The sequence below is a fragment of the Platichthys flesus genome, chromosome 6, assembly GCF_949316205.1.
Source record: "Platichthys flesus chromosome 6, fPlaFle2.1, whole genome shotgun sequence".
Classification (NCBI taxonomy): Eukaryota; Metazoa; Chordata; class Actinopteri; order Pleuronectiformes; family Pleuronectidae; genus Platichthys; species Platichthys flesus.
In genome coordinates this window covers 17857587-17875575 of record NC_084950.1, presented here as the reverse complement: position 1 = coordinate 17875575, position 17989 = coordinate 17857587, and positions in this window count along the sequence as shown.

Here is a 17989-nt window from a genome sequence, read left to right as displayed (position 1 = left end):
TGTGATTTATCTGATTCTCTCAGCATTTCACTCTTTTTAACTGTTGGCAGCACCTCATGTGTTTCTACCGAACATGGGTATTTGGATTTAGGAGCAGCTGAATAGAAGCCGGTAAGAACTGGACATTCACTCTCTGTGTCGGCCACTTTGTTCGGTTAAATCCACCGGCCACGCTGAGAGGGAAAGAGCCACCTCCAACTTGTTCTGCTCTTTTAAGCTTGAAAACTGCATCAGACAAACAACCTCATGGAGCCAACACTATCCTGACAAAAACACCACTGGCACACTGACAAGTAAATGGAGGCATTTGCTCTAAAGTGCTCCAAAGCAGCATTCGTTTATATGTGTACTAGAAATATTTGATCTGTTTATGGCGTGTTAGTTGCTATTTACGCCGTGTTTGTTGAGCTGTGATCAGTTCCATGTGGTCTGCAGGGCCCGGCTGTCTCCATGTGGATGGGTGGAGTGATGATTTGCGAGGTGTGTGCGTGTCTGTGTAAAAAGCTCAGCATGAGAAAACATTTTATCTCAGGCAAATCCCCACCGAAATCAAACAGGCACATAAAACGAGACCAGAACTCCAAAGGCTCTCGCCAGTGTAGTTGCTGCTCAATGTCAGCTGAATTTGTCCATATAAACATTTCCAAATTTTGTTAAAAACTTCAAGATTTACTAGAATAATATTGGCATGTTTAAGTTTTACATTTTTTCATAAGATTGAATGGAATTAGGGGAAACACTGATTTGAAGCATATGGACTTTACAAACGCAGCCGACACCAGCCCCAGCACACACCAAAACCATCCTATAAAGTCACATTGGATTTTGGAAGAGTCCTGATGATGACAAGCGACTTTTGTATTTTTATTTTTCACGAGCATCAACTCAATCGCTCGTGAAAACTGTTCCCGTGAGACCATGTGTGTCCCACGCAGGCTTGTTTATTATGTATTTTAGGTGGAGGACAGGAAGCAGGACACCCTTCGTAACAAAGGCTAATTTTCTAATGCTCTGGTGAGTCATAAACCAAGAATGGCTACATTTTTTTAATCTTTAGTGGACTTTTTATATCTTCTGACAATGCATGCACATGGTCTGAAGTACATGAAAAGGAGACTCTGCCGCATGCGTAAACAAACTGCAATTAAGTTATTTTGTATGGAACAGCATAATGAGATCCATTACTGCAATTGTGGCGCCCCAAGAGTGTGTGTTTTCTTTATTCCCGATGTTTGATACTGGCTCTCGCAAACACATAATCCTGAGTTTATAGCCTCAATGGTTACCCGTCAGCGGTTGTTTGGAGCGCGTTTTTTTTATGTGTGTGTTTACGTGGGTGCATCTGAGTACAGGTGTGTAAAATGATTTGTGTAATTGCAGGTGTGAGTGCATTTGTGTGTATCTGTGTGATTTGTTATGGTGCTTGGTTTGCGGTGGAGCGTAGCTTCACCTCTGTTCTTCACGTGTGTGTTGCTGTCTGTGCTGCCCGAGGCGATGAGCATTAAGGTGTTATATTTGTTGTGCAAAGATGTTGCCTGGTGCCTGAGGTACGTTCAAGGGCGCTCCACATTTGACTTGGACCTGCAAACACAAGATGCAGAGTGCTCAGATTAATGCAACGTGAGGGCCTCGCAGGCCGCTCACTGGCCAGATTCACCATGGCCTTCGCTCTACTGGAGGTCAGAAGAGGCCAATTCAAATCTTCATTAAAGAAATGCCAAATTAGACTTGTCAGTGATTTCATGGACGGGATTTGAAGGCACAAGTGTGGTGAGGAGAGCGTTGGTGTAGATGATGTGGTTCTCTTGGCTTCATCAGGCCATGACCTCCAGTGCGCACCGGGGGTTGCAGTCAACACCACCAAGTTTGAGGCCATGGTTCTCTGCCCGGAAAACGGTGTACTGCTCTCTCCATGTTGGGAGGGAGTTGCTGTCCCAAGTGATGGTGTTTTAGGATCTTGGGGTCTTGTTCACGACGATGGAGTGCAAGATGGACAAGCGGGTAATGCAGGTGTTGTACTGGAGTGGTAAAGAAAGAGTTGAGTCGCAAGACAAAGCTTTAGATTAACTGGCAGATCTCCGTTCAGACCCTCACCACAAGCTCTCCTCAATGTTCCAGACATGTCCCTCTCGTTGTGAACATGCTTGACACAGATCTCCTGCTGTGTCCGTCATGTGTGAAAGGCAAACCCAAGAAAATGTCTTTACCCAATTTTCTGGTGTAGTAGCATTGAGATGATATATTTAAAGGAGACCTGAGTATAGTTTAAATCTATGAAGGATACTGAAGACAAATAAAACAAGAGAATAAGATTTGTATTAAGGGTCCATTGTGTTAGATTTAGGTGAAAGGGATCTATTGGCAAAATTTTAAATAAATAAAAAGTCCTAGTGATGTTTTCACTAATGTGTTTCATCTAAATTGTACAAATTGTTGTTTTATTTCCCCTAGAATGGATCCTTTTATATTTAAATACTATGTGTTTACAGCTGGAGAGGGTCGTCTCTATGGAGGCCGCCATGTTTTCTACAGAAGCCCATCCTGGACAAACTAAACACCTTTTGAGTTTTAAACAACTAAAGGCAGAGGTGAGGGGTGTTCAGCTGCAACATGCAAATTCTACATTAAATTATACACACTGATCCTTGAGAAGCAGCGTATGATAAAGTATTTCATATATTTTTAATTGACTTGAAAGATGATAATATTATTTGAATGAGAACTGGGGACCAGGATTTGTCGTGCATAAACTGCATTTGTTTTCATTCTAGTCTCTACTCTGTGCTTAATGCTTTTCAGGGTGAACAATTAAAGTTAATGTAATCTATAATATAATAATAAGAGGACACTGTAAAAACCACCTCTGATATGTTTCTGCAGGCTTTGCTTTGAGTGACTACCTTACTACTAGGTGCACAGATAAAATAGATGTCAGATTTATAGGCTTGTGGGTCAACAGCACAGATACAGCGTGTACAGTTGCAGTGATTAATTAGCAGTCTTGTCGTGACGCGTAACAGTTCACCCGGCTCATCAGAGGTCTCCCATGCTGGAATTCAAATGAGCCAAATGAATGGGAGGACCTGCTCGGGGTGAACAGAGAGGAGCCACGGGGGGTGCGGGCAAAGCATCGTGGGTCAAATAGAGAAGCTTCAATTTATGTCTGCTTGCCCACTGCCTGTGCACAGTGGGCTTTATCAATGCGCCACTGATGGACGTGAAGAGTTCCCTGCAGGGTGTCTCCTCTCACACTGAAACACCATTGAGCTGGTTTCATGTTGTTTTTAAAGGAAACTACCCCTTGGAGTGTACAATGTTTTATTAGCATTTGTATTGGAATGTGTTTTATTGCCACGATTTCACAACCTTGTGGCTGCATTTAAGAGCCCCACCACACTGCAGCACGGTTTAATAATGCTAATTTTGCACAGTACATGAGGGCACTGTAGCTGCATGTGTAACACATAGAGGGCAGTAGTGGCCCACAGCTACTTGTGAGTGAATAATGTGGTTAATCTTAACTCAAGGTTAAACATGCAGAAAACTGGATATGGATGAAGTCACATACACATGGAATGGTGACATTCCTAGAAAACAAATGTCATTATTTTTAAGATCTTACAAATGCCTGGAGTTCACAAAATGCAAACCAATGTGAGTCCAGTGATCCAGAAATTAATGTCATCGTTTTTAAATGCTTATGAAGAGATAGTTCTGTTTGTCTCCTTTCTTTTATGTGGCTTGTAGCACATCCAGGGAAATGTTTTTAGCAGATGTTTGGTTATTCTTTCTTTTGTTTTTGGGCCAAGGAAACACACACGCACACATGCACACACAAAACCAACAGCTCATCAGCAGTCTGCTTCTAAGGAATGATCTGGCGGCATCTTGAGTGGCGGCTCGCTGTTAGGTTGCACTCGAGTGGTCACCGACACTGGCTGATTGCGGGAGGTTGCCCTCTCATATTTCCTCAAAAATCTCTGGCCACAATCCCAAAATGATCTGTCCAGCCGAGCGCACCGGCAACGGAACGAGAGCAGGCTTCCCTGGCATCTCCGCTGCTTGAAGGCTACTTGCCTACCCAGGTGTATTCTGGGATATCTGGCAAAAAGCCACGGGTCATGCAATGTAGAGCCATGCATGCAAACACCTGAGTTTAACATAGCAAGACATGGGCCCGAACCTGCAGGCACATTTAGGCCTTTTGTGTTTTAGAATGAGCACACTTTCATTCATTCTTTCTTTCTTTCATTCATTCAGAATTGAATATTGAAAGAGTGGATTAGAAAATAATTTAAATCATATGGTTAAATCCTTACATGTATTTAAAGTTTAAATTTGTCTTTATAAGTTTTTTTTTCTATTTTTTTTTACATTTCTATTACTAATATTCTGTATGTTTTAATGTTAATAATATTTACATTTAATTGTGATGAGCACAGTTCACAGACCAGAGTATTCATCAAACAGAGTTGAGCAAAGTTGTGATGAAAGATAATATGGGGCATGGGAAAGATATCTAGTCCAGAAACTCTTCAGTGGTGGAGGAGGTAAAAGTATAAATGAATAGACCGAAATGTTCTCTAGTTAAAGTAAAAGTACCACATTAACTTTTTTAGCTGCATAAAAGAAAGTAATGACTTAAAATAAACTTAGAGTATATAAAGTAGAAGTACTTGCAGAGTGTTGCCTATTCCCTAATTCAAAAGAAAAACTTTTTCTTGGTGGTACTGTCTTCTGAATCCATTTTAGATGTTTCTTCACCAGCTGCTGCTCTTGTTGCTCTTGTTGAAGGAGGCAGGGCTGTTACACTGTATGTAAAGATGGATGTAGCCTCTATGACGTCACCCATAGGTCTGTGGAGAGCGGTTGAAGGCTCAAAGCAGGCGGCACACCCGGCTAAGAAGTTTGGCTAAATGCCTCTCTGTGTTGCCAGGTTGTTAATTGGTTATTGCATAACTTGATGTATGTCATCTTGTATCTGTTCACTCTGATTGGATGAGTTGGCCAATGCCCCTTTCGTTCAATCAGTCAATCAGATTTCATTTATATAGCCTACATTCATGAATCACAACAGACTGCAAATCCCCTGCTTTAACGTTATTTCATACTTTTCAAGATATAAAAACGATGTAAACATGTAACAGTGCATTGTAAAAACGCAGTGCAGTAGAAAGTAGAGTCTGTTAATCTGTTACATCCCACCACTGAAAAGCTATAATCATGTTTGTACAAACATGGCAGCATACATGTTAAGCTTTTTCAGATAGACCTTAAAATAAGGTTATTTCAAGCTGCTTTCTAAATTGTTCCTTTTTACTTCAAGCCCTTACTTGTCTATGGGTGTAGTTAATGCAGACTCTTGTCAAATTAGTCAGATTTGCATATTGTTAAGTGACATTTGCACTCATGTGGATCCATCATGGTTAAGAAAATGACCTTCTCTTTGATGTGTCCAGCTACATCTGGGGGCTTGGGCAAAAGTGACTAGTATTAGCTTGTTGTTTCTTTTTCATCAATCGTCTTGTTTTAAGGTTGAGATAAATATCTCTGGATTGCATCAAATCCAGCACCCGCCTGGATTACCTGGCTTCCTGAGAACCCAACTAATTAGTAACAAAGGAATTGGTAATGGATGATATGTATGAATGATATATAACTGTTTCAACTTATATCGACAATAGTTTTATGTTACTTTTTTTTATGTTTCTATCCTCCAGAAATTTTTGTCTTTCTTCTACAGACTTCTATCTGTGTTTTAATAGGAGCTGCCGCTTTGCATTATATGTACACAATGCCTCACTTCCCTGTGGTCAGAGTTCCAGAGTGCACACTGGCTCTCGTTGAGCCTATAACCTCCATTGTTGGGATCCAGATTTCTACGGGGGATCCTTTTGTGTGGGCTCCCCAAGATATAACTGGGGCGTAATTCATGGGGAATGGGGGGGCTGCTGCAGGTCAATAGTGACTCTGAATGCTGAAAAGGCCTTCTGATCTTCATAAAGCAAATCATTGATGGTAGGTAACCCCTGCCACTGATGCTTTGCTCCGCTGAGGGCGGAGGTGAAAGGAGGCAGCGTAGCCCTTTGACATCCCAGAACCTGTAATCCAACGCTCGTCAGTGCTAATCCATAGCTTCAGAGCCACAAAGAGATCAGCAGCACATGTGTTGTGATTGCTAATGTTCCCCTGACATTAACCAGCAAGTAGCAGTGTAAATAAAAAGATAAGTGCAAGTAACAAAAAAAAAAGAAGAAGCAGGATAGTTCCTGTCGTAAAATTCTGAGATGGAGACTCTGGTGGGCTGCCCTTGGTTATGGGGGAGTCAAGGGTCAAATCACCGACATCTGAGTAGGCCTCCGCCCATTCGGGATTGCCAAAACAAGACACTTTCTTTGATTTGTCTCAAAAGGGAGAATGGGTTGTAACCTCAGGTGGGCTGGGACACTAATCTGCTGAAGTCTCTACATACAAAAGCAGATTTTTGTAATGGTTTACAAAATCCCGATTTGTTTAAGGTTTTCTGATCTCTCTTTTCTCGTTCCCCCCCCCCTGGTATTGTCATTCTGTATTACTCTTGAAAATACCTGTCTTTAGTTGGATAAATAACCCAGGGCAGATTAGAGTGGTACGATCCCTTACAATAAGCTTCTCTGAGACTTCAAAGCAGGTCTAGACCTCAGCTTTGAGGCCTTGAGAATATGCTTAACACACAAATGACAAAAGACCGCCACAGGTGGTTTATTCTTCAAACTATTAAAAAATTCTCCATATTATTCTGCTCCTCACTTTTCTTGGGAAACCTGTCAGGACACGTTGAAGGATGAGGTTAAGGGCGAATAGACAAAGGGGATGAAACACTGACATACACTGTAACTTCTTCTTTGTACGATTTGCCTTATGCATCTTTAGTGGCTAAAATAATATATGACATAAATACAGTGTGGAATATACCTAATGATTTATATGGAAATGATCAGGTATCCAGTCCCCTTTCCATCAGCATATACTTATAGAATGAACAGAAAATGTACGAATCTCTTTTTTTATCTTTAGATTTATACTAACTACTCATATCAGGTTGTGTTCATGGAATCACCCTGTATGCTCCCTTAAAACTTGTTTAATAAACTGTAATACTTTGTTAAAGAAATATTGTAATTACTCCCCAGTAGCTTAAGTATTGAGTTTCTATTCAACTTATTGAAAATTGAGAGTTTTTATAATGCAACTCATCTGCATTTCCCTTAACCACATCCTTTTAGGAGTGTTTCCTCTTGTCTATCTGTTTGTCTGTAGCCGGATTCCAAATGGCTATTCAACCAATTTTCTTAAAACGTGCTGGAAGGGCTCGGTGCGGTTGGGGTATTTTCAATTTCTTAAATGTTACAAAATCTTTAGTTAATTTGTCTTGAAACGATGCCGAGATCTTGGTGAACTAAAAGACTTGGAAGACTGATATATGATATATTATATTAACAGTTTGGTGCAGTTTGATTGAATTTAAGGGGACTGTTGGGCCTTGGTGGATGTGTGTGCTCTCCTGAGTACCATTCCAGTTGTCTCAAACATTTATCCCCGGGAGGGTAATACCCAGTGAGTTTGTAGAAGGCTCTAAAATGCTTAGTCATCCTAATCTCATGGGTTTTTCCTTTATCCAAAGTGGAAACTGTTGGTGGTAATGTTTAGTGGACTATAAATAAGAACAGCTCAGAATAATGGTGGCAACGGATGATATGGAGGATTGAGCACATCCACCACAGTCTTAGTCTGTGGATTAAATGGCACAACAGGGGTGGACAAGATGATTATGAGAGGTAGAAGAATAAATGGCCAATTGTTAATGGTAGTGCATTTCGCCATCATGACATATCTGCAGATCAAGTCTTCCTGATATTCAAATAATGAAAACACAAGTACTAGAAACATTTAATTAAGGTAGGCACTAAGTCAAACCCGTAATAAAATATATGAAACTCAGGTTCATTAAATTTTTTTTTTTTTATCGTATGACCTAAATAATGAATCAATTCATTTGATAACAGGTGGTTGTATATATGAGTGTTCCCTCATTACATTTACTTAAAACAGGATCAGAAACATGTCTGAAATGAACTTTAAATTTAGAACAATTGATCACAGGTGATCTTTCCCAAGGTCAAGAAAAAACACCGCGACACATAGCAGAACTGGCCCAGGTGTAAGCAACTTCAGTGCCCTGAGGCATTTTCATCTACAACCAATATGGCTGCCGCTGTTGTGGCCAGGTCTTTTGAATCCGGTCATTTTATAAAAAACCTCTGCACTGTCGTTACATTTTTTTTTCACTCTGTGCTACGTAACCCACATTATTGCTCTGACAGGTTGTAGGTCTGCTCTGTGACCGTTGATAACCACAACCCTTGGAAATTGAAAATGAATGGACAGGCAAGTTGACCTAAAGACAGACTTGTGTGACAAGACTTTTGAAAGGCCCCAGGCAGATTTTCATGATGTATTCTTGAAATACCGACTTTGCAGCATGCAAACCTATGTTTAACCTACTTTCAGAAAAGTGGCACAGCCAATTTCGTTTGACTGTAAAAAGTAATGCTGTACTCTAAATGAACTGATTGCATAAACTAACATGATTGACAAGGTTGAAAAGGTCAAATAAATAAAAGCTAAACCTTCCTTTTAAGTTGACATGGAAACCATTGCTAAAACCACATATTTTATATTCCTTAGGCAATCCTTATGTGTTCCTCTAGTGTATGCTCAACAGAATTTGGTTTTCAATAGGCTTCAAGTCATTCATGCTTCACCTTTACACCAGTAGATAAACCTGTCACCTAAAGGAAGGCTTGTGGATGTTCAGAAGAGGGGCCCCACTTCCGAGTACTTAGCTGTCATGTAAACCTGAGGGTGTCATCATAAGGTAAAACACAGTGCTGCTTGTATGTAGCCCTGTACAGTTCCCACTTTAGGGCATCGGAAATATAAAGAAAATACTGTAAATATCTACAATTATCGATTGAAGGATCAAAAATAACAAAGCTGTCAACCCTGAAACTCAAACTTTCTGAAATGCAGCTGCAGAGTGTGACGGAAAATGATCAGTGTCAATCCTTTTAAGTTCGATCACCATCTTTGGGATGTGGAGATGATTGCTACATGGTGTAATTGAAGAGTAGATCAAAAGCAAAGGCAGAAGTGCTCCCTGGAGATGAGTGGAGCTGAGTCCGAGGAGATACCTGCGTGTACAGACTGTGGAACTCTGTTGGGAAACTGCGTCCAATAGATTACAGGCCTGAGATTATTGCTGTAACAATATAAAAAGATTGGACAATAATGCATGGGACAGTCTTGGTTTTGTGGAATGTGTTGATAATAATATAGCGTTAACATTGACATTGCCACTGAAAGTTGTTTAGAAAACCTTTTATAATCTTTCTTATAATGTCCGAATTACATCAATATGTCGAAATAAGAAAGAGTTTTCTGCCTTTAAGTCCTGCGCCCACTTTCCATTTGCATGTGTGGATTTGTGTGCATTTGCTGTATTCTATATCAATATATAGATATATACAAAAATACCCCCTCACATTGCTGTAAATAAGGCCTTTATGCAAATGAGAATGCCTATAAACGTATTCTAAATACTTGTAATACTTTGACGTTTCTTTAAAGCATTGTTACAGGACAGGGTTTTGCAGTTGATGCAGATGTTTCTTCAACACTTACTCTTAGACTCCTGAGAACAGTCACTGGTCCCAATACAAAAAGGTTATGGCCAGTAATTTCCATACCATTCCTGACAAATCACCTTGAGTGTCTGTCCAGCAGGCCCCGTGTATCTCACCATCACCTGCCTCTGAACCATAAAAACAGACGTGCATACATCCCAAACTCTTGAATCCAGCGTACCACGCCCCTGTCTGTCTGTCAGTGATGGAGTACAGATGCTATCAGGGACGCATGCCGCCACGTCTGAAGGAGACTGTTTGCTCTCCGTTGTGCTCCGGTCTCCCAGTTTTCTCTGTGACTCTAACAGCTAGAAGAGGAACAAGAGGGGAGGGTTGTGTGTCAGATCTGACCACAGATAAGTCTGTTTTTAGGGTTCACCTCGTTGACGACAAGGACCATTAACCGTTTAAGTCTGTTTTTAGGGTTCACCTCGTTGACGACAAGGACCATTAACCGTTTGCTAAGTTTTGTCCCCATTAGCCACAGTAGCTACAACCAATAGCATTCAGGACCGGCTCCTATAAAGTATCTGTTCCAGACCTGAGCATGGACTTTTCGAGCAAAACCTGCAACCCCAGACATAAAGTCTTGTTATCTAATGGTTTTCTCCTTGGCTTTGGAAGCATCAATGCATTCACATTACTGGTGGAGGTACAGGGGGCTGGAACAACCCAGAAAATTCCACAGTTCCCCCACCTGCCAAGTACCACTTTATACTCACAGGGCCTTTAATGGGTCATATACTTTAAGTGTGAATGAAGGAGTGGATTAGGACATTTGCTTACACCAGGTTTCAGTAAAGCTGATTTCACACTGAACTCTGCAGTTTTCCTGAAGGAGGTGCATTTGACAACTCAGATGTCTGAGAGAGAAGTTTCTGGGGTTGACGCTTCTAACACGCATCAAACACAAATATGAAATAAAAAAACCCAAAAGAAAATAAATATCTCCCGGGGGAACAGGGGGAATATGAAAGAATAGGAAAATCGTCGGTCTTATACAGTCTATAACCTTAACCAATGCTCTTTTTTCTTACTTACATTGGTAGTGGACATAGATTATACACAAAAAGGTAAAGTTATACATTTAAGTAAACTGCTCATTCGGAAACTGACGACTGGCAAAATTTGATAAGGTTAAAGACAAAGCAAAAAACTGTTTGGAGCCGTAGGACACTAATTCACACAATTTGCTGTATTTATTTTGCCAAGATACATGTATTCAGTGTGTGCATCTGCCAAGTTTAAACCCGGAGTTTGTTCCAAAAGAATTTGTATTTGCCTCCACCTGTATCTGGAAAAAAGACCAGTGCCTTCCAAGCCATGACTACATGTTCCATTCCACCAATGGTGTCAGGGTGCTGTAAACATGAACATGTGATCTACGCAGCAGAGTTAAAACGTCACTTCCTGTCTGTCTGCTGCACCCGGCTGCTCCACCTCTCGCCTCAATATCGAGGAGGATTTGAGATTGTTTTGAACGCGTCTATGCAAAGAACCTCCCACTGTGTTGTGCATGTGTGAAAGGCAAACTGCGGGTAAAGTCAGTTGCCAATTCTCCAGATTTTACCTGGAGGTCATGTCTGAAACGGCTTAAGTGAGATGGAGAGGAATGAGTTTGAGGGCTGTTAAGGAATAATGTCTGTGAGTAACAGAGCAGGGATTTCTTGTGATGTCTTAAAGGGTGTTATTACCTCTCTTTGTCCTTTCAAATAGTAGCAGTGGGTCAAAGGGCAGGCCGTGCACTTTGTCTTCCTCTGCGTCAGGCTCAAGGTACATGCTGATCTATTGCTGGAGGAGAAGAAAGATAGATTTGTGACTGGGACAAGACAGGAACAGTCTGGACAAAATAAACAGAAAAGGTCAGAAAATGATGTCATACAGAAAAAGATAAAGTCGAAGGAATGACTGGCCTTGAAATGTTTTAGATTCCTCTATCAGCTTCACATATACAACACATATTGGTCTGTACTCAGGACATCCTGACCTCAACCAAAGGAGATCATGTGACCGACATGTTTGTCTCTGGGTAGCCCCATCACTAGACCAAACAAAACCTAGCATTACATTTAATAAAAAGCTTTAATAAAAATCTATATTTCCCTGCAGCTATGCTACAATTTTTTAAGAAGCTTACAACTCAATGTTTTAGTTTAACACAAGAAATGTACGGAATGATAAGTAATGAGACATATTACAGTAGTTTGGACAAAAGCAATGGTTCAATGGTTCTCATCTAAACAGTTCTCTTTTATTCATAAATCAGCAACTGCTATGATGATTCCCATCTTGACTTTACAGGGTGATAGGTATGTTTAGAAACCTTTCGTCTGAAACATGATGGAATCTCTGGACTTTAACATTAAAGACCAAACCGCTGCACACCCATCAATTATCTCAACAATAGACTGTATTTAAAGATGGACGACATGACCGCTCCTAAAAGTGAAGTCTAAGCATCTCAATCACCCCCTGGTGGCTGACTGCATTAAAGGTCACCCTAAATCCCACCTTCTCCAAGTTAGTGAACGGGACGTTGACCAAACTAAGTAGCAAGTAAGATTTCAGGAGGAGTCAAGCCCAGCTCACAGAGCTACACAACATTTATGTGTTTAGGAAGGCTACTTCAGTCATGCAGAGCCAAGATCAGCCTCTTAGGTCACAGTTTGAACTGTTACCCTCAGGTCGCCGTCTCAAGCTGCCTGTTAGAGAACCAAGAGATGTGTCCTTGGTCTTGGTTGCCATTCACATGGTAAACGGCAGAAAGTTAGGCTGTGGATCGTTTATTGCACAAATTGCTCATTAGCACAGATTGTTGAGATATTCATTCTATTGGTGCTATGACTGTATGCTATGGAATCTTTGAAGCGCTGTAAACCTCATGTCCTGATGTTTCGTCGTTTGTCCACCAGTGTGTATTTGTTTTGTGTGTGTGTTTTTACAGTTTGTGGTTTGTCTGTATGTACGAGCCTTGCTGCAAATCAATTTCACTGAAAGGGACAATATACTTGGAACTTTTGTACACATCAAAAAATGTTTAATTAGTTCTTATTACACAAATGTTAATCCAAGGGTTAATTTCTCCGTAAAGTTTGGTTTAAATCAGTCATTTGATGCTATAAAAACAGGGGGAATATGAAACAATAGGAAAATCGTCGGTCTAATACAGTCTATGACCTTAACCAATGCTCTTTTTTCTTACTTACATTGGTAGTGGCCATAGATTCTACACAAAAAGGTAAAGTTATACATTTAAGTAAACTGCTCATTCGGAAACTGAAGACTGGCAAAATTTGATAAGGTTAAAGGCAAAGCCAAAAACTGTTTGGAGCCGTAGGACACTAATTCACACAATTTGCTGTATTTATTTTGCCAAGATACATGTATTCAGTTTGTGCATCTGCAAAGTTTAAACCCGGAGTTTGTTCCAAAAGAATTTTTATTTGCCTCCACCTGTATCTGGAAAAAAGACCAGTGCCTTCCAAGCCATGATTACATGTTCCATTTTGCTGGAACATTTCTAATTAGAGAACACACAGACACAGAGGATGTGGAACAAGTTGAGTCACAGTTTGTTGCACAGTTTGGAACAGAGAACGTTATGCTACGTATTCATTTAATTGTAATAAATCAGTTTACGTGCTATCATTTTAACTTTGGAAAACAATGCCTCAATTAACATAAATAGATGTTAACATAAATATATGTTTATTTTGTGCAGTAAGGTTTTTGTGCCCTGATGATGACCCTTCAGGGAGGCTTCAAGGCTCGAACACATTGCACCAACATGCATTCTCCATTGTTCCATGTGTTGTTACATCCATGATGTAATGTGAGTGTGCTGCACCCGCCCCGAGGCTACAGTAGGACTTCTGCTGTTGGTGGACTGGTTTGCAATCTCCTGTTTTTTTTTTTTTTTACGTCTTGTCGGATGGAATTCCCCTCTTATCTAAATCCAATAATTACTTAAACTCTGTATGTCAAAACACTTTCCATTATCATCATAGCCCTCTTCCCCCCTTTTCCCTTTGATGCCAGTTGTTACTGCGAAGAAACACAGTTCCTGGGACTTTTTTTTAGCTCATCTTTGTTGTCAGGATCTGTAACAACAATAGTTAAGTCTCTGTGCCTGATCTCAGGATACGCTGCTGACTTGTCAGGATTAAGACAACACAATAGTGTATCTAACTTTCATTCATACCCAGTCTCAATATGTTGCACTGCCTACAGAAAACAGGGCAGGATTGTCATGTTATAAATAAAGTGAGATCAGGATGATGAAGAATATATTGTAAAGGTTGATATAAATTGAAGTATCACAGAATCTATGAAAATACAATAATATACAAGTAAAAGCATGTTCTATATACATTCTTGCTTAAACAAAGCATGATGTTGCTTCTCCATTATTTGTAGAATCTTCTCTCACTAATGAACATGTCCTGTGTGTCTTCTAATTCCATCTCTGATGCATGTGGCTAAGATCAGATACTACAATGAAGCTAAATTGATTTCTACTTAATCGAATGGCTCTTTTGGCAATGTGAGTATTATCTTTCTCTTTGATCAGTGCAGAGATACTTTGCTGATGAGCTTTCAACCTGTGAATTGCTGATTTCCACTGCTCGGTGCAGTTGTTTGTGTTACACTTCACCCCCACGCCCACTCATTCTCTTGTCCCCTCAGTAACGGTGTTAATGGAGACGGGGAGGATCAGTGTGTTAGGGTAATTAAAAGTGTGTTTACTTAAGGCTAAGAGCACCAAGGAATACTTAAAGCACAGGGTTAAAAGGCCATTGGTGGGGGCAGCGTATAGCTCACCTGGTAGAACTGCTGCCCCAGCGGGGCAAGGCTTTAGTGGCAAGATTTATTATTCCTGGTATTAGAGATAATGATGAACTACAACTGGCAGCGTCATTTCATAGATTTGAGTGTCATTTGTATATTTTATGATAATGCTGTTATCTCCAAAGTAATTGCAGGTTATTTGACTATGTGGCTCATTCACTAAAGTTGAGGTCCAGTGGAAAAAGAAACAGGAGCAATCTGATGACAAGGTTGTTAACTAGCTAAGAGTATAGTTGGTTTAGTTAGTCTGATTACCTGAAGCACTTTATTTGGTGTAAAAATAGACAGTTGGTGAACCTAAAATGTTGCAAATAATCTGCAGGTATTCTGAGTATTGCAACTGTAACTGATGTTTATGAAGGACATTTTGGTTCATCTTCTCCACCAAATAAAACTTAGAATTTATGTAAAACAATTGTCTGCTGCTTATATTTTACCCTGTTGGACTTAAATGATGGCCAACAAAAAGGGAAGTTTTTTTGTATTCATTACTCACTGAACAGTCCAGCACTGCTATGCAATTTTTCACAGCTGCAGAGATGGACCAGATGTGGATGTAGGAAGGGAGAGAAACAGGAGAGGGACGCAGGCAAACCAAGCAGAAGTTTACCTAATCCCCTCCAGGGCTTACCCTGCATGTCTCCTGCCCCTTTGTGCTGTGAATAGCTTCACTAAAGTCATTACTTTCTTAATTGGACCAGTTGTGCATGTTTTCCCAAACTCTTAAGTAGTTTATGATTCAGAGACATAAACACAAACACCAAGGACTGTCGTTTCCTCCAGGCCTGGGGGCCGTCAGGCCTGTATACCATGTGAGGAGGCAGGAAGACACCTGTGTCACATTTCCTGTGATCTCCATTAAGAGCAGACACGCTGTTGTCTGCTCTGATGAACGAATTGTAGTCTGCTTACTGTTTCCTAGGGGTCCAACCCCAGATGATAAAAGAATAATGGACAGCCATGTCCTTTTCGAACCTCTCCAAAGACACCACAGGGTTTAGCAGGGAGATGGAGATGATAATTAGAAGTTGCAGCAGTAGGACATCGTGTTCACTCACAATTACCGAAAAGAGAGTTCATTCCTCCTCACTGATTCCAGCAGCATTCATGTGATTTGAAATTGCATGTGAATGAGCAAGCTGGGTTGCAAACAGCTGGAGGCTGCTATGCTTCAGCGGCCTCTATGCATCATATTGCTGTACATTGTAATGCAGTGTTTTGGACAATCTAGAGGAATTGAATGGAAACACAGGTCCCATCCTGGGATCCATTCTCTTGATTTACTGGGGAAAAAAACATTCATGTTAGTTGAATGAAAAGCTTTCACTCATACAAATGCAATTCGAACTCCGGCTTGTGTTGACAAAGATGAGTATTTGGGCAAAGCAGACTTAAATCAATGCCTAAGAATATAAAATAATTTTTACTTGATTTTTGCTGTTGTCACTTCAGTGTGGCAATGTCAGGGTCCAAAATATATGCTGACAGCATATTTGAGGAGAAGATCTTATAAGCTCATTTTAGAGTGACCAAGTTCTTCTCTGTAGTCCTTCTGCGTGCTTGGCTTGGGTTTGTCACCTGCATGAGGAGAAGAAGGAGGTAGGGGACGTGCGCAACGTTTGAATGTGTGATGCGTTGGTGGCGGTGGCGGGACCTTTCCGTGCCTCTCTCTTTTTCTTTGGAAGGACCAGGAGCCCCTGCATGGGGGCCACCCCCTCTGACATCAGCGGGGCCCCGCAGCCCTGGGAAGTTGAGCATGTGAGTTTCCCCAGGTCATTAGGGAGAGGCTTGAAAAGACTGTCACCAGGAAGGAGATAAGCCGCGAGGGGCGCAGTAATAAGGCTCTGAATAATAGCCCCTCTGTAGAGAGCCACTGAGGACACAGACCCAGGGATTAAAGGGAGACTGAAAAGGAGAAAGTCAATGGACCTCCACAAAAATATGAACCAGAGTGCTGGTGAATGGTGGGGTGAGTTATCAGCATTCTGGTGACTCCTTCTCCGGGCCCCATCTAACTCAAGGAGGAGGGAGGTGTTCTGAGTCGGGAGTCTCTTTTGGGATGAGACTCTGTATTTCTGCTGTGTTGGCATGTAGCATTAAAGACACAACACTGAATCTGATTTCACATGCACTTGCTGACCCTCTGGCTCAATGAAGTCATTCTTAAATCTCTGACTTGTTGCACACTTTGCTCCTACAACTTCCACAAATTGTTGAACTGAACTTTATGGATGTATACTTTGCATGTGTTGTGTAGGCTGTGTATCTATTGTAAATCTCAATCTAATTAACCGTCTTATCAATATGAGCTTCAATAAAGATGTTTTTGCTTAGGATAGCATTAACAGCTGTATTTACCAATCTATCACAGCTTCATCTTAATTCCTTTACTCACGAGAGCTGTCTCCAGCTATGAAAAGAAACATCAATGTTAACTTTTATGTAGTTTAGCGTTGCTTAGACTGAATATTATAACTTCTTGTATCGTAAATGCAACAAGAGTAGCTGTTCTGGGAAGCACCTCCACCATCCACTCCACCCAAGACGTTTAGTCTAGGAGAAAACTTACTCTGACTTTATCTAGGTCTTTAAAGTGCAACATATGGCAGGATATGCAATGTTCTCTCCTGTAGAGTGAAAATACACCAAAAAGGAAAAGAAAATTGTTTAATTATCTCTGACAGGCATAATAATGGTCCATATTGAAGTAGTTCAAAGCTATGAGCACTGTTTGCTTACAAGGTCCTTGAAGCCAAACAATTGCTGCAGGTGTAAGTTAGTATAAAACCACAATCTGCCGCTACATGTCTTTTGAAATTTGTTTTCCTACCTCAGGACTTGTTCCCGGTGTTTTGATCAGGAAAGTGAGTTCAGATTGATTGAGGGTCTGGCCCTCTGCACTCTCAGCTGCATGGGCTGTAACACAAACCCACAGGGAGAATCGGCTTCATGCAAGGTAACGAAGGGAAAGAAACCACACAAAGCTCTCTAATCTGTCAAAGGAAATTCAATTTTTGCGGACACCCGATAAAACGCACTAAAACAGTTGAGGGGGTCTATTTGTGAGCAGCTCTCGGGGAGGTTGCTGCATCTGATGAATTGCAGAGTAATTAGGTCATTCCCTTCAATGCACACTATCTGAATCAATTTCCGATCTCACCGCAGTGCTGTGCAGCTTCCCATAATGTGCGCCACATTGTCAGATGCTGGGAACAGTAATATGAAGCAGACACATGAGGCTGAACTCAGGTGGGCCCAATCCCATCTGTTGAAACCATGAAGGCTGCGTCAAGGCTGCCCTTCAACCCCACAGTACTTATACAGCAGACTTTGACAAACTCAGACATGGATGTTCCTTTCTAATAGACCAATACCCAAGTTGTAGACATAGAGCTATACATTTTTCCCTCCAAACA